At 43.5% G+C, this 14,433-nt stretch overlaps 1 non-coding gene and 1 pseudogene across 1 annotated transcript; both read right to left on the reverse strand.

Annotated features, from left to right (window-relative positions):
• Nucleotides 1–6,011: 6,011 nt before the first annotated feature.
• LOC144252663 (stearoyl-CoA desaturase pseudogene) lies at nucleotides 6,012–7,238 on the reverse strand (annotated as a pseudogene).
• A 4,278-nt stretch (nucleotides 7,239–11,516) lies between these two features.
• Nucleotides 11,517–11,588, reverse strand: Trnaa-agc (transfer RNA alanine (anticodon AGC)). The gene has a single exon. It is a non-coding gene; the product is annotated as a tRNA-Ala (tRNA).
• Between the last annotated feature and the right edge of the window lie 2,845 nt (nucleotides 11,589–14,433).

The raw sequence follows: 14,433 nt of genomic DNA on the forward strand, positions 1-14,433 counted from the left end.
TTCTTCCCGTCCCTTCCTTTTCGGGTCACAGAACATGTCTGACCTCATGACTACAGATGAATCTGTATAATTAAAAAATTATTTTGAAACTAGTAATGGCTTAAACATTCCAGGAAAAATACATGTTTTCTTTGATTTGTAAAAACCTAAATAAAGCAGGTTACAAAACTTTCTATGGATGAGGCAGCACAAGAGGTTGAGTGCTGGTAGGAAGCTGATCTTCTGGATGGAGAGGCAGTATCCCTATCAGACAGCCTGTGTGAGATTCCAGCAGCAGAGAGTGGTGGCCAGGGACAGGTGGCCATTGGCCTGAGCACAGGGCCTTTGTGGTGTCACAGCAGCAGGGCCAGAAGCAGGGTTGGGACCATGCTTTTGGAGGCCTCAAGAACAAAGAGAAACAGTGAAGGGTTTGGAGCAAGAGCCCCAAAGTTGGAAGAACTCTTTATAAGCATGAGTAGGGCTTCACTGTTAAATCTCTACACAGGAGACCCAGGAGAAAGGCAGGGAAGATGTTAAATACTGACTTGAAGTGGGGAGATGTCACTGGGCAAGAGAAAGAACAAAGAGAAAAGGGATGCAGTTTGGGAGCTGATGTGGAATTATGGGATGGATGGGGCTGTTCATGCAAAGTCCCGAGAAGGAGACATTTTAGGTGGGAAAGATGATGATGAACTTGGCTTGCTGCATGTAGGACTTCAGGTTCTGACAGGGCTTCCAAAAAGGGAAAGGTCACCAGGTGTGATGGCACATGCCTACAATCACAATGACTTTGGAGTCTGAGGCAGGAGCAACAGTAAGAGACTGTCTAAAAATAAAAAGGGCTGGGATATATAGCTCAGTGGTAGAGCACCCTAGGGCTCAATCTATAGTATGGAGGTACTGGGAGAGAGTCTTTCATCTGGACAGAGAAGACTGTACAGCTCAGGAGATGAGAACTGAAGCTGTGGCCTTGGGAAGACTGGAGGAAGAGAAGATTGTGAGAGAAGATGGATGAACAGGATCTAAGTCCTGAAAAGGTCCATGTTCAGGGTATATAATGGAAGAAAAGAAAAGAGCAAGTGAAATAACAGCTGCATAGGGCCAGGAAGCCAATGAAGAGGATTTCATGGAGCAAGAATAAGTCAGCAGCCTGCTATGCTGCAGGAAGTCTGGCCTTATTAGCTCCAAAAACATATAATAATAAAGTTGGAGGAGCATCACGGACAAGATTTTGCCAGGCGTGATGGCACAGGCCTGAGATCCCAGCAACTCAGGAGACAGAGGCAGGGATTCCAAGTTCAAGGCCAGCTTCTGCAACTTAGCAAGATTCTGTCTCAATTATAAATAAATAAATAAATAAATAAATAAATAAATAAATAAATAAATAGACCTGAGGATGTAGCTCACTGGTAGAGCACCCCTAGAATCAAACCCCAGTACGAAAAAAATAAAAAAATGAAAGACAAGCTGTCCAAGCTTGCTGGCTCTGTTCCTCCCTCCCTCCATCCTTTCTTCTCTCTTTCTCTGTCCTTCAGTTGAAGCTTTGCATTTGAAGGAAGGTTTACGTGGACAGCCACTGGAAAACACCAAAGGTGGTTTAGTAGACTGGAACTGGAGGCCAACTATCCAATCTGTCCTGCCTCAGGTCTAGCCAGACATCTCAGAAGAACCCAGAAGTAGCATTGGAAACATGACCTGCCTGAAATGTCGCAACACCTCCCTTCTCTTGTTTATCAGATTGATTAATTTGTAGCATGTTTGTGTGAAAGTACATGTGTGTGTGTGTGTGTGTGTACATACATGTGCATGCTCATGTGTATATATGAAGCTTTCCTGGACTGCCTGGTCAAGGTCCCTCATGCTGTGGGAGGAACAAGGAAGAGCCTCCACATGAGACCTTTGGAACACTGCTCCTGCCTTCTGTTCCCAAGCTGCTGGCCTTGGGTGGGTGTGAGACTTTTCTTTGAGAGAGTAATTTGAAGTTCCTTCATTGGAGACACCGCTACCTAGATGTGAGATTCATACACTTTTGAAAGCCCAAGAAAACAATCTTCCTGGAATTTCAGCTTTTCAGAGTACAGGGGAGCTTCACTGTGGGTGAGTCTCTGGCAATTACAAACCTTGTTGGCAAAGTTAGGCTCTATCACATAGTGCTTCTCATTTTACACAGCAGCTTCTACAGTGATGAAGAAAATGTTGATTCCTGGTTCTCTTGCAAGCCTTGAAGCCTCCTCCACTTTGTCTGTAGGCCAACCATCCACCATCACTACAGCCACATTAGGAGCACCACCTCTGTTTCCATTGGCTTTGGAAAAGACGGTCTTGGTCACAAAGAAGATGGCCCAGCCTAGAAGAAAAAGACTCATGCTTTAAGGGATTATGCCAGTGGTAAATTCAGAAACAGATCACAGCAGCACAAAAAGGTCCAGAAAAACACACTCATTCCCTCGCAGTTTGACTGTTCTATTTTTTGTACCACTTTAGTTTTTTTTTCCAGATTCACATCAATTTTATTAGAACAAACACAACCTCAGATCAAAACAACTAGCTTCAAAATTGATATTAATGAAAATTATTCCAAAAAAAATTCTTAGGTTACAAATAATTACTATTTCACATAAGGAAAAATCTTACCCAAGGAAGGGAAAAGGTATCCTGCATATATTTTCATAGCAATGAGTATACATTCTCAAAATTTTGTCTGGCTAATTATCCAACATTTATCAACTGCATTCATTCAATCTCTCAAGAGGAGGATGTAGTCTAACATCATCCAGTACATGGTACATGTCAAGTCCATGGTGGATACTGCTATAATAAAAACATGCAGGTTTTGAAAATTCCTCTGCTAATGCCAAAATGCTTTAGTAGAAGCATTACTCATGCCTCAAACCTGTCCATTGAGGTAGGTCAGTTTTATTACCCCATTTTAAGAGAAGGAATACTGAGGCACATTATGACTTGTCCAGTGCTGTGGTCTGAATTCATAGGATGGACACTTCATCTCCAAAGCAACAGCATTGAGGTGGAACCATTTCAAGAGGTGATTAGGTCAGGAGTGTTCTACCCTCATGGATTAATGTCCTTATCTTAGGAGTGGATTCTTTATTGTCACCATAAGTCTGCTTTAGGAGTCTCATGGTCAGTGGCATACTGGTAGGAGGCCCTGACCTTCACAACCAGTATAGCATAGCTACCTTGCCTTCTTTTCACATCAACCCACTTCTGTTACATTTACAGAGAACACACTTGGGATAATTGCAGACTGTTAAAACTTCCATTTTAAACACTGTAACCTTTTAATTAATAAAGGTATAAATAAAATGTTCAAATTATTTCTACCCTCCATCAAACGTGATTAATAAAAACAGCTCTAAGAAGTTTACAAAATGAAGCCCAGAAGGGAATCCTTTAAATCGATGTATTGATAATCCTCCAAGTGGGCCAGTTTTTACATCTGCACTGCTGCAGGCTCTCAGGTGTTAAGGGACTCAAGAGGGAGCAAGGGAGGCTCACGTGTAACATGGATTAGAAAAGAGGTAAGGCACCTGAATAAATTGTCAGCATTAACCATTACAAATTCACTCTTGATCAGAGTTTCTTTTAATGTGTCATTGAGCTTTAGAATCTTTACTGAGTCAATCTACCACTACCCCCCCACACACATATCCTGCACCCTCAGTCCAAGGTCTCCATCCTCACTTGTGTAGGGACATGGAACAGATCAGATTCGTGGGACAGAATTAAAAGAGAATGAGAAAAAATTGAGGGTTATATCTACCTGATGACCTGCAGAGAAAAAAAACAACCCAAGAGACATATTTGTGGGTAGGCACACAGGTCAGCAGATATGATCTATAGTGATCTTCCATAAGATTCTTTTCTGCTTTAATGAACAGTTCAAAGCAAGGCTGCCTTAGTGCAGGCTGGTCCCTTTAGCCTCAACTCAATTGACACAGGAAGAAAGTTCCTGCTTCCTCCCAACATCAGGCCTCAACAATGGACAAAGCATTTGGCATTGTACACTGTTAATCCTGGTAAGAGCAAAGCCAGGCTTCCACATTGATGACGGAGGTATAGGGCAGGAAAGGCCCATAGTCTTTAAACTATTGACATTCTGTTTTTCCCCCCACAGACTTCTATCCTATTGTTTGCCTGGCTGTGTGGTAGGGGATGTCAGTTAAGTTTGCTAAACACACACTCTTTTCAGCAAAATTCATGCCATCTCAGATCTCACATTTAAGCCAAAGCTTTGCAGCAGACTCTGGCTCCTGGTCAGGGCCTCCTTTCAAAGTGAGAACCAGGTGACCTCCTCTTCCTGCAAGAATCACACTGAGCATGCTCTCTTCTGTCCTAGGAAGGAGATTATCAACAAACCCTGCTTTCCTCCATGGTCAGCTCACTGGCACAACTTGGGCATTTGGCTTAGCTTTTTGGAAAGGGAGCCTGTGTGAGCCAGGAAAGTTTTGAGAGGGTTTTCTTAAGTTATCAGTGTGGCAGAGGCACATAGGGTGGAAGTGAAGAGGATCTGGAGGCCACTTCAGTTCAGTTCCCATGAGGAATGTGTCTGCAGAATAGGGTGTTGCCTGGATAGGAAGTCCTCACTGCCCTGAAGACACATAGGAGGCTGTGTCTTCAAAGTATAAGAGAACCAGTAAAAATGACAGATGGAGTAGAGCCAGGAAACAAGATGGTTAAAAGATCGCTATACCCAAACCCTGCCACAGGCAGCCCTGCCAGTGTTGTCTGGATGGTCACAGAAAAAGGAATGCATGAAGGGGCACAATAATGGGGGAGGAAACCTAGGTTTTATTCTATGTAAGGAAAAACTGTAATGAATGAACCTACTCTCTAACTTAGTTCACCAGAACACCCAACAAATCACTCAGCAGCTTCTGAACCCTCTGACAATGTGCTGTCAGAGTTCTTCCTTTGGAAAGTAATCTTTCAGGAGCTGCCTACAGACCCTGCCCCTCAAAATGTCCATCTCCTGCCCAGCAGTGGGAGGAATGGGTAAACCAATAGGTTCCTCTTGTCCTTCAAGCTACTTTAGTATTTCTTTTTCAGAATGAAATACTCCCAGTGAATATTTTCATGCTGCAATACAAATTATGTCTATAATTTGACCCAAGTTCACCTGCTAAAATCTTTCCATTGTTGGATGTTTGGAAATGCCACAGCCATCCTATCATTACAAGGACAGTGACCAAAATCCTGAAGATAGCACAGCAGAAAGATGAAAGAAGTTGAATGAGAAGCTCACAGAATCCTCAAAATTCTATTAACTGTTGCTGTATCCATCACTTCTGGACATGGTTAACCTGACAACTTGTTTGTGTATGAAATAAGAAAATGTCCTTGTTATAGAGGGGGAAACGTCCTTCCCCAGCAGAGACCACGTTTTCTAAGGATGAAATGCTTCCCATTTATCCTCAGTCTAAACTATATTGAGACATTGAGATGTGCTGTGGTAATTTAATTGCCAACCTTCATGGCTACTCTACCAATCAGGAAAGAAAGGACGCATACTGAGTAGAGAGACTCTAGGTCTCTGCTAAGTAGGCAGCTGGGTCTGACTACAAAAAGCTTTCCCACCTCAACCACATCCTTACTTACAAATCATACCCTGCATGCTCACTCTCCCCTGATGAATAACCTGCTTTGCAAACTCTGTGACAAAGTTATTTTCACCTTCCATCTGGCAAAGCGTAGGATGACAGTTAATGGGCACTTTTGAGAAGATTTTGTTGCATATCTAGCTAGAGCCATCAATCTGGAAGCTCAGGAGAGATCAAGAAAAGAGAGTTAACTGTGGCAAAGATCTTTACTTTTAGGCTCTAGAAAAGACCTTTGGGTTTTTACAATGGACACCAACTTATGGCTGATCAGATGCTTGCCTGGGAGGCAATGAGGGATTAGAGAAAGGAAGGTGATAGGAACCAAGCAAGGCAAAGGACAATGGGAATAGAAGAGAAAAAAAAATCAGCCTAGCTTCAAAGAGGGGACTTGTTGCCTTTCAATCCTTGCGCATTTACAAGAATACTGTACTAGAATGGGTTAAGGTCATCGTCTTTAGCATCTGGGAAGCATTACTCAGTAGTTAATAAACAGAACATTAAACCTCTGCCCAGATGGCTTTAGGAAAGGAACCTGGACAACCCCAAACTCAGGCACTCTTGTGGCTTCCATCTCCAGTTCTCTTAATCCTGGCCAGTACGGCAGTCTTGGATACTTTCTTCCTGTCATAAGCCAGGCCAAGGGCAGCCATGCAGTCGATGAAGAACATGGTAAAGTTGATGTGCCAGCGGTACTCACTGGCAGAGTAGTCATAGGGGAAGGTGTGGTGGTAGTTGTGGAGACCCTCACCCACAACTCCCAGGGAAACCAGAATATTCTCCCGGGAGTTAATGTTCTTGTCATAGGGGCGGTATCCATACAGGTGGGCAGCACTGTTCACCAGCTGCCCAGGTGGCATTGAGCACTACAGCATATCGCAGGAAAGTGGCAACACACAAGCTGTTTAGAAAAGTTTCACCCCAATAGAACCGGGGCACCAGTGTGGGCAGGATGAAGCATATCAACAGGACAGCGGGCTTGTAGTACCTCCTCTGGAACATCACCAGCTTCTCAGCTTTTAGGTCAGATAGGTTCAGCGTCGCCCCCTTCTCTTTGACAGCTGGGTGTTTGCGCACAAGCAGCCAACCCACGTGAGAGAAGAAGAAGCCGCTGCGGGAGTTGTGAGGGTCGGCATCTGTTTCTGAGAACTTGTGGTGGGCGCGGTGATCTGGGGCCCATTCATAAACATCATTCTGGAACGCCATGGTGTTGGCAAAGATCAGGAAGAGCCAGAGGGGCAGCCACGCTTTGTAAGTTCGGTGGCTCCACAGGCGATGAGCTCCTGCTGTGATGCCCAGGCCACTGATTAAATAGTACACATAGGCCCAGAGCCAAGTGTAGAACTTGCAGGTGGGAACCAGTATGATCCCATACAGGGCTCCCAGGTGCAGCAGACACATGAGGATGATGTTTCTCCAGACAAACTCAAACTTGGGCCTGGGGCCCTCTGCATCCTGGTAGCTGGGGTCATATATGTCATCTTTCATTTCAGGGTGGATGTCTTCTTCGGAGTAGAGAGGGGGGTTTTCCAACTTCTCTCCTTCATTCTGCGGGCTCCCCTTGGGAGGCGCTCTGATGGTGGTGGTGGTGGTGTAGGAGTTGGAGAGCTGAAGCATGTGGGCCGGCATCTTGCCTCGGTGATGCTGGGATACGTTCCCAGGGCCGAGACTGCCGAGCGGAATTCGATCTGCAGAGGCCAGACGATGGACTAACCCGGCTTATGAGCCGCGATCTAGTACGTGCACTCAGAACTCCCACTTTAGTTTTAAGTGTACAATTCAGTGGCATTTGTGAGTGTACAGTTTAGTGGCACTGGGGCACATTCACAATGCAGCTGTCACATCACTCCCTTAGTTTCATTTTAAGCCTTTAATTTCTAATTGCCTTGAAAAAAGTTATAGAGACCAGCAAGTAGCAGGGAAAGACTCTCATAGAAATAAAGGGACTCTTATTTGCTTGGGTCAGACTCACTCTAAATCTCTAAGCTGCCTCAAATTGTGTCCTAGAGCACAGGATCAGGGGAGTTGAACTGGGGTGACAGTAGCCTTCTCTGGGCTTCCTAAATCCTGGGACTGCTGGGCCTGCAGGGCTGTATTCTGTGGTCAGTGGTCTTTCCGCCAGTTCCAAGCCAGGGGCCCAAGTTTGGCTGTCCAGGGAAGAGCTATACCAGGAACTGAGAGACTGTGTTCTAGCCCTGTCTGTGCCAACCACTGGCTGTGTGGCCCTGGGTCGTCCCTAATGGTCTCTGGGTCTAGACTTCCAGGCCAATGATCTGCTTCAGCTGAGTGCAACAATCATGAGGCTTTGTGAAACCTTGAGATGCCTTTCTCCCATGTGCAGGGTCTCAGGACATTTTCAGAGTCAACTAGATGACAAACTATCCTACTTTCCCAGCAATTTCCCAGTATCAGTGCTAAAATCCCAAGTTCCCTTGTGCAAATTGGGATAACAAGGCTCCCTTTCTGGGTTGTGTGGAACCAGTGTGTGTGTGTATGTGTGTGTGAGAGAGATGTGTATGTATACCCATGCATCCTCTGAAATTATACACAGGATCTTGTGTATGAGTACTATCTGGGTAGCAAGGCCATACATATTATTTTTGGAGATTCTCAAATGAATCCCTAATAACAGCTAACAACCACCTTCTTTAAGTAAATATTATTACACTCAATGCTTCTCTGGTTTGGGCAGTATAATATTTACCTGTCAAATGAAAGTATCAAATGGTTACATCTAAAGTCCTGGAGAAGTGTCTTAGTGAACCCCTGTGAACTGTCTGCACTGAACCTGGTTGCTAAGGGAAAACATTGGCTGCTGAAAACTGCTTCCATGGCCAAGGGATAATTTCCATCAAGTCCCAAAACTTCCAGTAGTCCTTTCTGGCTCAATATTAGGCACCATAAGGGAGCCAAAAGTTCACTTTGACCCCACCTAATCTTGAGTCTAGTTGAGCCCACAGTGAACCAGTGCTTGATGCACATTCCACCCACCTTGCAGTGGATTTTTATTGTTGTTGTTGCTTCCTTCCTTCCTTCCTTCCTTCTGTCCTTCCTTCCCTCCCTCCCTCCCTGCCTGCCTCCCTCCCTCTCCTCCTCCTCCTCCTCCTCCTCCTCCTCCTCCTCCTCCTCTTCTTCTTCTTCTTCTTCTTCTTCTTCTTCTTCTGGTACTAGGGATTGAACTCAGGGGCACTTAACCAATGAGTCATATCGTGAGCCATTTTTTAAAAAATATTTTATTCAGAGACAGGTTCTCACTGAATTGCTTAGGGCTTTGCTAAATTGCTGAGGCTGGCTTTGAACTTGCAATCCTCCTGCCTCAGCCTCCAGACCTGATGGATTACAGGCATACACCATTGTGCGGGGCTTGTAGTGGGTCTTGAAACCAGATGCTGGATGTCTGAAAACTACAATGTCCATACTCTCTTGCATCTAGATTTTCAGCTTTCTTTTACTTTCACAAATTGATGTATTTACATGAGATTTAGAAGATGACAGCAGGCAGGGGCTGTACTTTTCTTTCAGCAGTTTATGCTGATGAGAATCTGTAGAGTATTTGACTTATCTTGGAGCACCATTGACAGACATGTTTGTGTTGGTTGCTAGCTTTAATGGTGTTAGGAGAGAGGGTGCAGATTAGCCCTTTTGTGGGTAAGAATGGGTCAGGGAGGACTTGGTTCTGGAGTGGCAGCTGTAGAAGAAGCTGCCTAATTGTAGTCTTCCTGCTGAAGCAGTTTCCTGAAGAGGTTATGGTGGCAGAATTCAGAAAGTTGTTTCTAGATCTTGGAAGAGGTAGCAGCTCCTTTGGAAGCCCTGTTTCCAAAAGAAGCTCCCAAATTCTGCTTCTTCAGTCCTTTCTATAATTCTCATAATGTTTAATGCTCTGAAATAAATCACTTTATACCTGAACCAGCTGGTTGTGTTCTGTCCTCTGAACCCAAACCCTGAATCAGAGGCAGAATTCAAACCTGTGCTACACTGAAAATGGTATACTGATTAGGTTGAAACACCTTTCTGATCTCCTCAGGGAAGTTAGTTGTCTTCTGAAGTTTTTCTCCAGTAAAATTTTGCTCATGGAAGGCTTAAGTGGAGAACAAGTCAGAAATCAACTTTATCATGTTTGTAATGAAGATGCTTTGGAATTTGGGGCATGGAGAACAGCAGCTTAGTGTTTATTTAACATTGTTCAAAAGTGACAGGCTCTGCATTTACTTGATTCTTATGTTTGATGGCTACAAAATGTTCTCTCAGGGTTGGGGGAGGAAAATAATTAATCGGATTTATTGTAACTCCCTCAAGGATAAGATAGTTCTACACACTGCACATAGATTCTCCATGCCAAGCAAATGTGGCCCACATCTCCAGTCCTTTGGACTTTGATGGTATGAACAGGTTCCCTGAGAAGCATATAATCATCCCCCCTTGTGTCCCCCCAAATAAGGCTAACATTTATACATTAATTACACATTGGTATGGGTTCTTTGACAGCCTGAGCACGGTTAGTGTGAAAATGTGAAACTGATGTTTCCTAATGCCCCGTCACCTCTGGGTGAAATGATAAAATGCTCCAGTGAGGATTACATCTTGAACATCTGTTACCTCCTCCAAAGGCTCAAACATCACAAAAGATTCATCTTGAAATAGAGGACAAGACTCTGTTTGCAAAGTCATTGTTGCAACAGTAGCTGATTGGAACAAGACTCCCAAGGAGCACTGAACTGCTTTCTGATGGAATTGGTGGTGAGATTTAATGTTCAATCTTGGCAACTTGGAGTCCAACCAGGAAATAGTCACAACAGCAGTCCTGCTTGTCCTGAAGAATGTTGGCATCCCGAGGAACCAAGCAAGCTGGAACTAGATGACACACATATTTTGACAATTCTTGCCACCTGAACTCATTATAATACTTTAGAAAAGACACAGATGTTACATGAGTCATTTCTTGATGGATTCTTTTTTTTTCCTACTTTAATATAGAATGTTAGAAGACAACCACATAGAAAGAGAACCATGGCAACAAGATAGAATTATCTGAAGTGGGGTCACACACCTACATTAGAAAGCCCTCCTCTCTGGGTAATTTTCTCAATAGCTGTCTTCAGGTCTCGAGAATTCATGTGAGTTTTGAGGTTAAACTGGTTAGCAGGGTTGTCATTGAAGAGGTAGAACAAAAAAAAAATTAAAAAATTAGCTCAAAAGTTATTACTGTCAAGAAAGGTAAAAATAATACTTAATTCTTTTATATACAAAGAGAAGCTGCTTCAAAGCCTTAAACTGTGTTCATAAAATGTTCCACTGTGGGCAGAGTGATGGGAAGACAGAGACCAGGATCCTTCACAGGGGAAAGGTTAATAAAATAGGTACTTGTCACCCCGTTTCTCTATATGCTTAACAAAACACTGTTGAAATCTTAAGAACTGTTTGCTAATCTTGTTCCCAGAATGTGCTGTCCCTAACTGTGGACTGTCTGCTAATCTTGTTCCCAGAATGAGCTGTCCCCAACTGCCAAACTACAAAATGTAACTTCTCTCGCTGCCCTCTCCAGGGAAAGTATATAAGCTCTACTCAAGCTGTTCTCAGGGCTCTCTCTCTCTCTCTTTGCTATAGAGAGCTCGGGCCCCAGCATGCTGGTCTCCAAATAAACCTACCCTTCTGCTATTGCATAAGACAGTCTCTTGTGGTCTCTTACTCCAACGTTTCGCCGGACCCTTACAACAGGGGATGGAGAGAGGTTTTTTCAGAACTGTGACCCACTGTATGAGTGTGCAATCCATGTAGTCAGATGGGGGTTGGTTTACTGCTTTGCTACCACCATTTGGGATTCTTAACAATTTTTGAAAGAGGACCTGCATATTATGACGCTATTTTGGGCTATATGTTACTAAGTCCTCAAGTGTGGGCATGGAGACCTTTTTTTAAAAAATTTGATGGTACTGGGGATTGAACTCAGGGCCTCCTGCATGCTAGGCAAGAGCTTTACCACTGAGCTACACTCCCAACCAGGGAGGAGACTTTCAAAGCATCTTTTCCAAGATCCCCAGAAGTAGATCAATGAGAAGTTGCTTTGGGCAGCAAAGGTGCCTGACAGTAGATCCCTACTGAGTTCTTGGGGATAGACAATGCAGTCACCAGGGAACCAGTCACCAGGATCTAAGAGAAAGGAGACATTCTCTGCTTCTTTTCCCACCCTTCCTTCTTCCCTCTTTTCTAATCTTCTTAGGTATCTCAAGGTGATCTGAGTTATTTCCATAAGCTGTGCTAATCAAAATGGCAGGTGATGTAAAGCTGGGGTGGGGAGATAGAAAGCCACTTTCAGGGAAGACAGGAAATTTAAAATAAGTTCAACCAAGGTAAGGCCTTGGGGCAACTCCCCACCAGATGAAAACTAAGTCCCATGGTGAGGATTAAATGAAAACAAGTAAAAACAGCAAAGCAATCAGGAAATGGGGAATTTTGGACCTCTTAGCTGAGCATCAAATGTCCTTATCTGAGGAGGTAGTCACACACTTACACTCTTACAAAGCAATCCAGTGATGGATGGAGGCTCAAACCTTTCTTTTTTAATATTTATTTTTTTAGTTATAGTTGGACACAGTACCTTAATTCTACTTAATTATTTTTATGTGGTGATGAAGATCGAACCCAAGGTCTTACACATGCTAGGCAAACGCTCTACGGCTGAGCCACAACCCCAGTCCTCAAACAATTTCTTTATAGTAACAAAACCCAGACTCATGTACTCCCATTGTTTGGCTTCATATTTTGGCTTTCAAAGCCTCCATGACTTGGTTCTAACTTATGGTGATACTCCTCTTTTTCTCTCTCTCCCCTCTTCTTCTTTTCCAAGATATCCTATATATATTCTAGTCAAAATGCCAAAATGAACTGCTCACTCTTTCCTGTGTTCTATACCATCTTGTTACTTTGTTTTTGTTTTGTTTCGTGGTACTGGGGATGGCATCCATGGGCGCTTTTTGCCATTGAGGCTGGCTTTGAACTTGCGATCCTCCTGCTTCAGCCTTCTGAGTGGCTGAGATTACAGGCATGCATCATTACACCCCGAAAGTCTTGTTATTCCTTGCGGTCATGTTTTTCAGCCACCACAAGCACTGGCTGGTAGGGGACACTGACGTGTTACCTAAAAGAAACACAGGGATCCGTTCCTGTGTACCTCTGGTCATAGTAGTATCATCAACAGATCAACACATTACCTATTTTACATGTGTTTGTCTTTGAAGATACTGAAAGTTAATATTTCTTAAAAATTAATGATATCTATTTTTTTAATAATACAACATTAGGTGAGAAGGGTTTAATACTTTTCTTGACCTTGGATAATGTGTAAATGTCTTTGGCTTTCAGTCTCATAACAGTGCTGTCCATTAGGCTTTGTTTGGTGATTTGCTTTTTAGTCAGTTGTCACCTCATGAATTCCTGAGTTTCTTTTCCATCTTTTCCACAGCTTCGCCACACATGGTAGATGTTACTTAAGCACTTTCTGAAGCACACTCACATACCAATCAGCAAATCTCCTCTCCTATTGCTGAATGTACCAAATTATCAATTAACATTGAGCTCACAACCAATGGCGCTATATCTCATGCCTGAGAGAAGCCCATCTAACTTTTGTGACTTTCTCTGGAAGCCATAGCACAGCCTTCTTGTTACATCACTATTATCTATCAGAAGCAAAGAGGTTATTACAGGAAAAACATAGCTTTCCAAAAATTGAAGGAGCCAAATGGGGACCATAGACAACTTATAAATAGGTGGAGGATAGGTATCCCAAAAAAGCTCTCAAAACTACAAGGAAGATGTTGTTAAGAATACATCAGAGGCACCAGGCACAGTGGTGCATGCCTGTAATCCCACTGACTGAGGCGGCTCAGGCAAAAAGATGGCAAGTTTGGGGCCAGCCTCAGCAACTTAGTGAGACCGTGTCTCAGAATGAAAAATAAAAAGGGCTGGGGATGAACCTCAGTGATAAAGCATCCTGGGTTTAATCTCTAGCATGCCAGAAAAAAGAAAAAGAGGTACAATTTTGATTAAATAATAAATAGGAGCCACTCATATTAGGAGCTAAAGGTAAACTCAGCAGAGGAAAGGAAATGGTGGATTTCTTCCTTATGTTATTTTTTAAAAGTTGAAAAGATCACTACTCCCAAGTACTTCCCTGCAACCAATGAGCCAGAAAACACTGTATCAAGTATTGGACAGCACCCACAAAATTCTAGGCCAATCTGACAAAAAATAAATGCAGAGAAGTCACTGTGATTTAAATAGCATAAAAGGGATTAAGACCTAAATGAGGATATGGAGAACTGGAGGCCATCCTGCAGATTGTAGCATTCCCGAGGGCTGCTGAGCTGGCAGGGTATGAAAATACAAAAGCACCTTGTACAAAACCAGGGTTCAAAATGGTAGGCAGGAGACTATAGGCCTTATATCTCCCTATTATGCCAAATAAGCACATGGAGACTAAAATAAAAGATTGATTCACAGAACACTGATCAGCTGGGCTCTGCTGATCTAAGCTGGGCTGGGCCAGACAGCTCTGCTTCTTGCTGTGGTCCTGTGGGTTGGCAGGGGAATCTCTCTTCTACAAGGGTGTATTCTGGTGTTGGTGCTACTGGGACAGCAACTTTATAAGAGAAGTGCTCATGGCAAAGGCAAAGCAGCAAGAGGACAATGGAAAACACGTGGGGATGCTCAGAACTGGCACACTGTCATTTCTAGCCAAAGGAAGTCCCATGATTAAGTCCAACGCCAAGAAGCAAGAATCTACACTAGTCTGGAAGAGGCTATGGCAAGAGTGTGAATCGGAGGGGAATGAAAAATTGGG

Source organism: Urocitellus parryii, unplaced genomic scaffold (genome assembly GCF_045843805.1).
Source record: "Urocitellus parryii isolate mUroPar1 unplaced genomic scaffold, mUroPar1.hap1 Scaffold_49, whole genome shotgun sequence".
NCBI lineage: Eukaryota > Metazoa > Chordata > Mammalia > Rodentia > Sciuridae > Urocitellus > Urocitellus parryii.